The following is an 11470-nucleotide window of genomic DNA, read 5'->3' on the forward strand; positions in this document are numbered from 1 at the left end:
CACAACAGTGAGAGGCCCGCGTACCGAAAAAAAAAAAAAAAATTAAGATGCATTACATATACACATGTACAAAGTAAACAGATCCATGTAAATGCCACTCATACAGTGCTTTTTTTAGGGAGTGGATTTTATTAGTTAACATCTACTGAGTACTTACTCTATGTTAGGCAGAGTGCCTAGAATTTTACATTTATTGAATGATGTTTAAAAAATTATCAAACATTTACAGAAGGAAGAACAGTATAAAGCATCTCTATGTACCTATCAAACAACTTCAATAATTAGCTACACATAGCTGATCTTGTTTCTCCTATACCTCTACTCACTTTGGCCTCATTGCAGGATTTTAAAGTAAGTTCAAGACTGTATAATTATATTTGCAAATACTTCAGTATGAGCCTCTAAAATATGAGAGATTCTGTTTCAGTTATTTTTAGCATAAGCAAAATATTATCAGACTTAAAAATAACAATAAATTCTTAATGTTATCCAGTGTTCAGTTATCCCCCATTTTCTCAGCTCTTTCAACAGTTTTTCCTCCACATTCCATATTTTAATCCAAAGGTTGTCTTTCCCTTTTATTTTCCTTACAATGTATTTGTTGAAGAAACTTGCCCATTGCCATTTAACACATTGCTCTGTCCTCATATATCTTGTAAACTTGCAGGAAGATCTAGAAGGGGGAGCAGATTAAGGTTGAATGTTTGGCAGAATACTTCATTGGAATTCTTCTGTGCTTTCCTTCACATCAGATCAGGAGGTCTATACTATCTAGTTCTCTCTCTCCTTGTTATATTAAGATTGATAAGTAGGGTCAGTTGTTGCCAGCATGATTCATATATTGTTGAGTGTCTCAACAGCTTTTGACTCAATTGTTCAGCAAACATTAACAATCATTGGCCAGGAGTTTCTTAATTTATTTGTGCATAATTTATTCTTCATTCATGTATTGAACACATGTACATTCCAAACACCGTGCTAAGCACAAGGGGTACAAAGAAGAACAAAACAATCCATGCATATGAGCAGCTTAGGGATGTCTGTTGGTCATACCATAGCCACGTCCTCATGTGTAGCTGAATTCTCTCTATGGCCAAAGAATTTGGGAGGATAAGAAATAATCAGTAATATTTTAGGCACTGAGAATGAGGAATTAGGGCTGAGGTTACTACTGAAGATATCATTATTTAGTGTAGATGAACTGGATTCAGTTCCTGGCTAGAAGACTCTAAATCATCCACATGTTGGAGTGGAATCACAACCAACAGTTTAGTCTGAATTATTTTGCAAAAAAATGATGCAATGATTGCATGCAATGAAGCAATGTACGAAATCTGTTTGGTACATCATATTACACTTCCCACTACAACAAATCTATTCTCAATTTGGCATGAGTCTGGTTTATAGAGAAGTTTTTTCTTTTAATTGTTTTTACATGGGTTAAATATTTACTGGACATATTTTCTTCATTCTTTATTCCAGAATATCTTCAAAATTTACTGAATGCAATTTATGTATTTTAAATATGAACATTTGTTAAGCTAATATGATAAGAAGTTTACAAAATTATGTTCTTGAAGCTCATCTTAAGTTTCTGAGATTTAATATTTACATTCTCTATATTTGTATATCTCTTATAGGAATTCACATGCATTTATTTCAGCAAATGTATGGAACCTCTACTACTTACCTGGCATGTCCTAGGCAAATTGATGAATAAGAGAGACAAAGTTCTGTCTCTTCATGGAACTTATATTTCAGTGCCTTAGTCTCAGTTATCATGTTTATTACAAATTGAAAATCAACAGGTGGGTTCTTCTCCCCACTAATGTCCCAGATGTCATTTGACATCATGATATACTAATGATATGTGATTTTTATAATATACTTTATAATATTCAAAGCATTTTGTTATATATAAACATGGCTAATTTTCAGAGAAATATACCGGGGCCATTATCATCCTTAGTATAAAGATGCATATAGGACACATAACATCTTATTCTTGCTGTCAAATGTGTCTTTAAGTATTATAAAGTGAATCTCATTATCAATATTAATTTATCCTTCTTTTTGTTTTATTTGGCCTTGCACTCTTGAAAATATACAAAGTAGGATTAGTATTGATTGTATTTTATTCCAATTAACAATTTATTGATTTTGTCCAGAACTGGAAAGGTAACCTCTCTATCATCTATTATAGTCAAAGCTCTTTCTCTCTCCCCATAGTCTGCTTATCCTGAACCTTAGAAGTTATCTTAGACTTTTAAATTTACCTCACTTTCAATGTCCAATCTATCTCTTTTTTTTTCATTCCAGACCATAAAACACACGTTAACAGATTAAAACAATTTTTTTAATTAATTAATTTTTTTATACAGAGGTTCTTACTTATCTATTTTATACATATTAGTGTATATACGTAATCTCCCAATTCATCCCATCACCCCCTCCCCCCATAATCTATCTCTTTTTAATTCTCTTTCAACTCATTGGCATATTTGACAACTCTTCCCCACTGCATGTTGTAATGGTTTAATTCTATCTAATTATCACTTACTATGATTATCACAACGACTATTTGGTCTCCCTTGCTCAAGTTTCTCCTGTTAGAGTGATCTTCAATGTGCAAAATGTGTCAAATTATGTCACTGATTAAGCCATTCAACAAATTCTCAGTCCCTACAGGATAAACTCTAAAGTCTTTTTAGGGACAGTCAAGTTCTTCCATGACTTCTAAATTCATTTTTTATTTCCACCAGGCCAAACTTATTATGCAGTCTAGATATACTGAACAGATCATTGTTTCCAAATACATCATGCTGGCTCATGTTTCTTTAACTGTGCAGATTCATTTAAACTTTCCCTCTTTGTCATCTCCTGTTAGGAATTTCCCTGTCTAAGAAGATCTAGCCACTTCTTTCGTTGAACTCCGACTGTGCGAAGTATATACTTCTTATTTTTATTTATTTAAGTGGGATGTTGTTTTTTGGTGTGTGTGTATGTAATTTATCACTCTATTATAAGTATCTATTTACAGGTCCACCTCTCTTACTAGAGTGTGGTTTTTTTGAGGTTAGATGCCTGGAACACGGTATAAACATAAGTATTTGCTTGATAAAGCAATGAAGAAACAAAAAGGAAAAAATTAAGGAGGTAAAGATATATATCATAACTATTCCCTCCAATTTTGTCATCCCTATTTCTATTCCTTTAATCATCGTTCACTCTTTCTCCCTTAGAATTCAGGGATTGCAGAAGCCAGCAGCCTAGAACAGTACAGGACCTTTGGATTGCCTCTCCTCTTTAGAGTATGGATTTGATCCTTTTAATTCATCTTCTTAACAAAATGGACTTGTATTATCTGATATTCACTTAAGATTTTGCTTAGTAGTTTCCAAATTTGATGAAGAGCTTTCAGGGTGTTGGTGGGTCCAAGGCCATAATGAGGTACCCTAAGAGGATATAGTTAAGCACACAGATTTAAACTTGGAGTTCAACTTGTCTCTGCCACTTAGTAACTGAGTTAACCTAGGCCTGGGTATTTATCCTCTCTGAACCTCAGTTAGCTTGTCAGTAAAACTGGAATAACACAGCCCTACCTCACAGGGTTATTGTGAGGATTAGAGATAATGTGTATAAATCTCTTGTCTAAGATGAAAGACTTATACTAACCCTATCCTGTGAAAGTTTTGGCTATGGTGAGAAAACAATAAAAAGGGTAAGGACTCAGAGAAATATGGAAGACACTTTAAGTTTTTGACTGGGGGTCCCAGACAAAGCCAGGAAATATTCCTTTGATTGTCTAGAACAAACTTCACAAATGCCAAAACCTCTGCAAACCCCTCAACACCTCGTCTTCCACTCATAATCAGATGAATTATGAACAAAGGTTACATGTTAATTTTAAAGTTAAGCTATGTATTTCAAATTATTTTATGAAAATTTTAAATTGTTGATGTTTTTAGTTTTTGTATATTTTGACTCCTAGTTCTTCCAAAGTACCAAAACAATTACAAATGTTTTATAGACATTCACTTGTGTTAGCTCTTACTTTCCTGGTATCTTCGAACATCAGTATGTTTGAGGGAACTATTTTTGGGTGAATGAAATTTATGTTTATGGTAAGTTTGGGTCATAGGCCTGAATACACAATATACAATCAGTACTACAATCTAATGATAGGGTTATTACATATCTTGATTTTAAGCTTTGTTTGTGAATGATGGAAAATATTCAACTCTCTCTTAAAGATGGAAATAAAATTATTGGAATGATTATTTAAGACATCAGCTGTTAGTTTTTCCTCAATTGTCATCATCAGGGCTTTGTCTGATTTGAAAATATGGAGGTTGAATTGATGGCTTAGTGCTTTACTTGGCTTTACTCCCTTTATGTTTCTTTCTGCCTGATGACATGTGAGAGAGTAGATGCAAGTGCAGAAAAATTTTCTTTTTCATAGGCTCTAATATTATCCATTTTATTTCAGTCTTTTAAAGTATACTTTTGTGAAATATGTATATGACTGGGGCTGATCTATTACTCATTTCTGACCCATAAATCCTCTGAACAACATTATGTTTCCTACTCTCTTTGATGAGAAAGTCTCAGGAACAGGTTGGTGAATTCCTCTGTGGACCTTTCAGGTGGAGGGCATGGTCTATAGGCACATAAAGTCTTTGGTCTGACTCTTGAGTCATGAGCTCTAGACTTAATCAAAAGATAAAAAGTCAACCCAATGTGTTCTAATGAGTAATAACTCATTCTTGAAAATTTTACATTGAATTTTAATATAACTTTCTACAAATATATTAACTGTAAGCATACCATTTAATTTTTATTATTCTAATTATTGCAAAAATGTCATCTCCTAGTGTTATGGGCGTAAATCCCCAACCTCCTTTACAACTCAGCTCTCAAAGTTCCAGAAATTGTACTCATTTGCTGTCATCCTTCTTGGACTCTGAAGGTTGGTACCACAGATAAGCTTCATCTTTCCCAGGATGTGTTTACTATCTGGTTTCCACACTGGTCTCTATCATTCGTTCATAATGAATGCTTGTAATTCTCACTGTTTTTTCACCAGAACCACCATGCTGAATTATGCCATGAATTTATGGCATTCCTGAATACTGTTTCTTCAATGATAAGCAGTAGGGAGATTTATAGATATTCTTTCTCATAATAAAACTAAATTAATATCACTATAGCATTGTAGAGACTTGAAAGGGATAGGACTAACTCTCCTAGGGCAAAGAAAATCCTAGGCAGATACATCTGCAAGTTATAAAAGGAAATCCAACCAGGTAGGTAGCATATAGTATCCAGATAATTCAGTGTTAGACAATAGGTGGGTAACGAGGTAAAAAGTGAGGAAAGAAGAAATAACTGAATAGACATCTATTTTTTCAGTTTGCTTAATGAGAGTCCCCTCTACTGGTAACAGCATCTACCTGATATTCCTTTGTAGAACCATCTTATCCACACTCCCAGTCTATGGAGTTGCAGGGGGATGACCTTTATCTTGCCTCCAGGCTTGGGCAAAAGAAGTACTGCACATACTTAGGGATACTGATTGATTTGGGTATGGGTCTGTGACCTTGGTCAGCCAATGAAAGTACCCTGGCTTTCGGTATAAAATTCTTTTGCTTGGTTTGCTAAATTGGTGGATTATAAGCTCTTGGCACCTTGTAGAGAGAGCTTGCCTTAGAATAAAACCAACACAGAAGTAGATAGAGCCAAGGGCCAAAAAGAAAGAAAGGCAATATGTAGATAAAATCCTTTAAGTTTCCTGGCATTAGCTAACCAAATGTCAAATTCATCGCTTCACTTTAGCCAGTAAATTCTCTTTTTAAATTTAAGTCAAATATAACCAAGAATCCTGTCTTACTCTGTTTTTCAAACAAGTGCACAGGCAGACAAATCTGGGATAGGCAGTATCTGGAGACTTGGTCAGGCAGATATGGGAGTAATGGAAGTTTACCAGCAGAGATGATGAGCCCAGGGGCAGGAGGGTCAAGTATGTTACTATAGAGGGAGCAGAACAAGCAAAGCAGATTCCATTCTGGAAAGATTGGGAATATGGTTCTGTGGAACAAAGAATTATCCAATAATCATAACAGAGTCAAACTAGTCCAGGATCAGAGGTTTTTTCCAAGGAATAAGAAAGAATCCTACTTAACAGAAAAGGAGCTAGTATTGAAGTGAATGAGACAAGGAAAAAAATACCTGATTTTTGAGCTAGAGATCCTTTTAGAGAGGATTGCATTATTCCCAGAACAAAGCTGGAAATCAAGTACACAGTTGGGAGTAAATTATTTCCTGATGGGGGAAAGCAGAAATTTGGGGTAAAGGTAAGCAGTAGAGTTTATAGGAGAGAAGCGGGAGGAAGAAATAGGAGAGTAGGTTACATAAATGGACCAGCTACATTAAACATAGTAGATTTATGACTGATAGCGCTTTCAGTAGCTAACAAAATGTTTAAGTTTCTTTTAATATCAACAAAGAAAGTAAACTTTTAGGTTGAAGAAATTATATTTACATGCAGTATTGATATATTTATAACAATGTACTCACAAAATATAATTTTGCTTTATTTATTTATGTATTTATTTATTTACTTATATAGAAGAAGAGACCCATAAAAGTAAAAGTACCATGGGCCTACAAAAGTCAGAATGCTTCCCTGTCTTGGGTACTATTACAGACTCTGTTTATTGGCACCAAAGTCCTTCACAGCCACCTTTTCCCTGATTTCCTTTACTTGAAAGGCTGAAAGACTAGAAGATTCATTCATACTAGATTCTCTTGCAGTTAGGAGCGGCATGTATCTTTACAGCTGATGAGACATTAATAAAAAGACTCCGTCAAATCTGAATGAGATCCTTGCTGGTACAGTAATCTTGGTTGTAGGTTTTTCTCCTTCATCACTTTAAATATGTCCTGCCACTCCCTTCTGGCTTGCAGAGTTTCTGCTGAAAGATCAGCTGTTAACCTTATGGGGATTCCCTTGAGTAATACACCATTGTAAAGCAATTATACTCCAACAAAAATGTTAAAAAAAAAAAGAAAAGACTCAACAGGAAGTAGGTCTGTAAAATCATTTTTAGAAAAGAAGGTACTTCTGGTTCCCTTTGCTTAGGGAAATGGCTGAGCCATATTAAGCACTCAATAAATGATAGCTAATAATAACAATAATAATTTTATTATTGAAAGATCACAGAACATAGAACAAAGTGATGACTGCTAACATTAACTTTCTATTTCCCACCTGTTCCTTGGATTCATAATGTATCAGCTGCCATGGACACCATAATGGTCAGATAGATCTTCCTTAATGACAGAATGTCCCAGAAACTAGCAGATGGTGCCAACTGCAGCCAATCATATCGCAAGTCCCCCGAAAGACTAGCTGCTGGTCTCTCTTAGAGGGAAAAGTTTCATGGCAAGGACTAAAGCCATAACTAGTCATGGCATTTTTAGATGATGATGAAACCCTGAGGACTAAATTATGAGGCAGTATAAGGATTCTTCAAACTGTTGCCATTCAGAATTTATGTGGATATTTGTAATACCTACCCTCCAATCTCTCTCAACCTTGTATAGAGAGAGGGCTTTTTTTTTTTTTACTGGTAGAGTGGAGTGAGTTGATAGTGAAATATATCATCTAGCTTTATTCCAATCAATCTAAAATTCCTTAAAATGCTCTTCAGTGGTTTTGCAGTGCCTACATTACTCCATCGCCTCCCAACTTGTTCTTTCACTTTCTAGTTCTCTTTCTTTCCCATCTATGCCATACATTTTTCATATTATGCCATTGCTCAGAGCATTTGTGATTCCCGTTACTTACATAAGGAAACCTCTATATTCTCATCATAAAATTCAAATCTTTCCACAGCTAAGTCTCAGTCTAATCTTATCTTTCATTTCACCTCTGTCTACATTTTCCTCTCCAAGCTTTTCTTGAAAGTACCCTGAATATACCATGTTATGCCATGCTGTTTGAAATCTCTTTACCAGGATTTAATTCCATTTATTTCTGACTGATTATTCTGGGCCCAATTCAGGTTCTTTCTCCATTCCTGAAGTTTCCTCTGCCCTCACTGATATTTTTCTACTTTGAATTATTATGGGTTTGTCCCTAATTTTATGGCATATGTTGATAATCTCATTTAAGAAGAAATTATATATAAATTTATTAGCATATTATAGGACAGGAAAGAAGAAAAGGAACTGTCTTAAAATTGTATTTGCTTTGAAAATGTATATTTTGAATCTCCTTAGCAAGAATATATGTATCTGAAGAGGTTTTGTATATCTCATTTTTCTTGTATACCCCACAGTGTACAGCACTGCAGAGTAAATACTTAGTAGAGAACAAGTGAATTCTCAAGGACAGTGTTTTTTCAAGTGGAGTCCAGGAAATCTTGGAGAGGATCTGAGAGTTCAAAATTTTTATAATAATACTAAGATACTATTTGCCTTTTTTGCAAGTTTCTGTGGTGTTTTCTCACTAAATATTTTTGGTTTTGAAAATACATTTTTTTTCATAAAATGTGCCATTTATAATAACACAATAATGGGTTTATTATGGTTATTTAAAAATAAATGGATAAATACATACTTTAAATTTCTCAATTTTAATTTAGATTATAGTAAATATTGATAGGTATAATACATATCAACAAAAGCTCTTTGGAGTCACTAATGATTTTTAAGAGTGTAAAAAGTTCCTGACTTCAAAATGTGAAAGACTTGCTGCTGAAGCAGAGTCACTGCTGTGGAAGTTCAATTCAGGAAGGAGAGAAGATAAGACAAGGCAAGGTGAGAGGGATAGTGAAGATACCACTAGCTCCTGTTTATTGTTTAAAAAGTGGAGATGCATTGGACAGAACACTCAGCAGCTCTCCTTTGAATGAGAAGATATTATGGAAGTCAAAATGTCTTACTTGCACGGAATTAAGTTTAGATATTTACATTAAGTTTAGATATTTACAAAATGATGCCTTCCTCAACAATAACATGACAGCCATTTGTTAAATCCCATGCTGTATATTTTAGCTATTTCTATAGATTAGAAATTTACATGAATCGCCTTCTAAACTCTAAAATTCCTGATTCCCATCTTTAATTTATTCTTACTGACAGTAGTCACACAGTTACAGAGCCTTTGATTGACCAGTTTCTTACACTGTTTTACCATTTCAAAAGCTGAAATATATAGTATTGTCTGTTTCCAAACATTGATGCTGATAACATCTAACATTTGTTCAATGTATGGTAGGAGCCCAGTATTATTCTAAGTTCTCTACACATATTAACTCATTCAACCTCCTAGAAACCTTGTGATGTAAACACTCTTATTATTCCCATTTTACAGATGAGGAATCCAAAGAATGCAAACATTTGATAATTAACTAAGGTTACTCAGCCAATAAATGATAGAGCCAGGATTTATGCATAGGATTCTGGCTGTGGAGCAACCTAACATAGAATGCTATCCTGGATATCTCACAAATATTTAGCCTTTCCCTTTAAAAAAGGAAAATATGGTAAGAGATTCTCTAATTGATGACATTAACTAATTTTGATTATAAGCCCTTGAAATTTATTACATTGGAAATCATTTAAATTGTAATGATATCACATATTACAGGTCTAGAATTAAGATATCATTGCTTAGAGGCATACTTTTTTGCTCAATCAACCTCAGCATAGGCACTCTCAAATTTTATGGGCTTGTTACAAGCTATCTAAAATAGTGTAAATTCTAAAACCTTGCCTTTAGAGTGTCGTAACTATTTCCAACTTCCCAAATTATGTGTTAGGCTGTTAAATGTGAGAAGCTGTGACTCAGTACTTGCATGAGGATGATATAATTGTGAATAAAATTGGTGTGGAGGGAAGTGAAAAGGCTCAGAAGTGCTGGGGTCAGAGATGATTGCATTACAGATGAGCAAGTCTGGTTCATAAAACTGCTACCAGATTTCAGGGCTCAGAAAGGTTAAATGTGACTATTCACTCTTTTCGCAGCTGCTATAAAGTCAAATCCAGGCTCTGGTACTGCCAAGACTTTGTTCTGGGGCAGGTCAGTATTGAAGACTTTTCACCATCCTGGAAATAGACAATGGGTAGAACTCTGCAGCCTAGAGGGTGGGATCAAATGATTATTTGGGTCATCAGCTCCTGCATGCAATTCATTGATTTGAAAGATTATACACCAGAATCTTCATTAATCTATCCTAGTCATCTTTTCTCAAAGTTCATTCAATGAAGAAATTGCTTTTAATGTGTGAGTTATTATTTAGTGCCTCAGACATCTAGTCCTAATGCCATGAGGCCACCACGTGCTATATCAGCTTCAGCAGTGTTGTTCCCCTTGGTCTTCCCCTCTAAAATCCTGGAGGTCTAAACCTCTTAAGCATGCAGAGTCTGTTGCCTGAAGGAGTGTGAGAGGAGCCAGAGAAAGGATCGTGGCTTTGGGTGGGGGTAACGGGGTGCAATTTGTATCTTGTTCACTTCTTCCCTGTTTCCATGTGAAAATCTTGTTTGGATAAAATCAGAGCTCCTGGTGAGTTGTCAAGAGTTACATATTTCCATTTTCTGTCTCAACCTTTGGGATTAAGGAGAACTTTAAAAACTGGTGTGTAGTGTGTGGGAAAAAATCCGCCAAAATGAGAAAAATTAAAAACAGATGAAAACCAAAAGAGAAAGCAGCCCAAGATGGTTATAGAATTCAGATGGAGATGCACAGAGATAGGAATCACCTCCACTGTAAGTCAGGTTTAGCACCAGCACTTGAGATATTCAACGGGTTTCTCAACTCTGGGGCAAGCTTTTAGTTTCAAGACTGGGGCTTCCAGGGCAAGAACCAGAAGAAAAACATACAGTCATCAGATATAGCTTAAATGCATGTAACAAGTGGCTACCCAGGCTGGCATGTCTAGAAAATTTTCTGATTACAGTTTTGACAAGAATATTCTCTCTCTACCAACAAGTGCCATGCCTGTCACTCCATTCCTCATGTACTATTTTATATTGTTGACCAATTTAAGAGATCTTTACAGTCTTGATGATACAGAGCCTTTAAAAAACCTACTTAATCTGGAAAAGAACTATTCTTAGTTCAATTCTGTAGGAAGTAAATATCTCAAGAATGGGATATTCATTTAAAAATAAGTAAGTGTACAATGGTAGCTATTTTGTAAATTGTATTTCTTCAATTTCAGAGATTTAGTAAACATACTTAATCTGGTTCTATTTTGGAAACAAAATTGTTATTTCCAAATAAACTGGAAAAGCTCATTAATCGATAATCTCATTAGGGTTTTACTCTGTGTTGTGATAGCATCAGTATATAGTCTAGGCATGAGGAAAGAGAGCATTTAATACTCATAAATATGAAATGCAAAAATTTATGCTTTATGTTAGAAGTGTCATTTCTTTTTTTTTTTTTTTTTTTTTTTTGGCC

Source organism: Neophocaena asiaeorientalis, unplaced genomic scaffold (genome assembly GCF_003031525.2).
Source record: "Neophocaena asiaeorientalis asiaeorientalis breed wild unplaced genomic scaffold, Neophocaena_asiaeorientalis_V1.1 scaffold852, whole genome shotgun sequence".
Classification (NCBI taxonomy): Eukaryota; Metazoa; Chordata; class Mammalia; order Artiodactyla; family Phocoenidae; genus Neophocaena; species Neophocaena asiaeorientalis.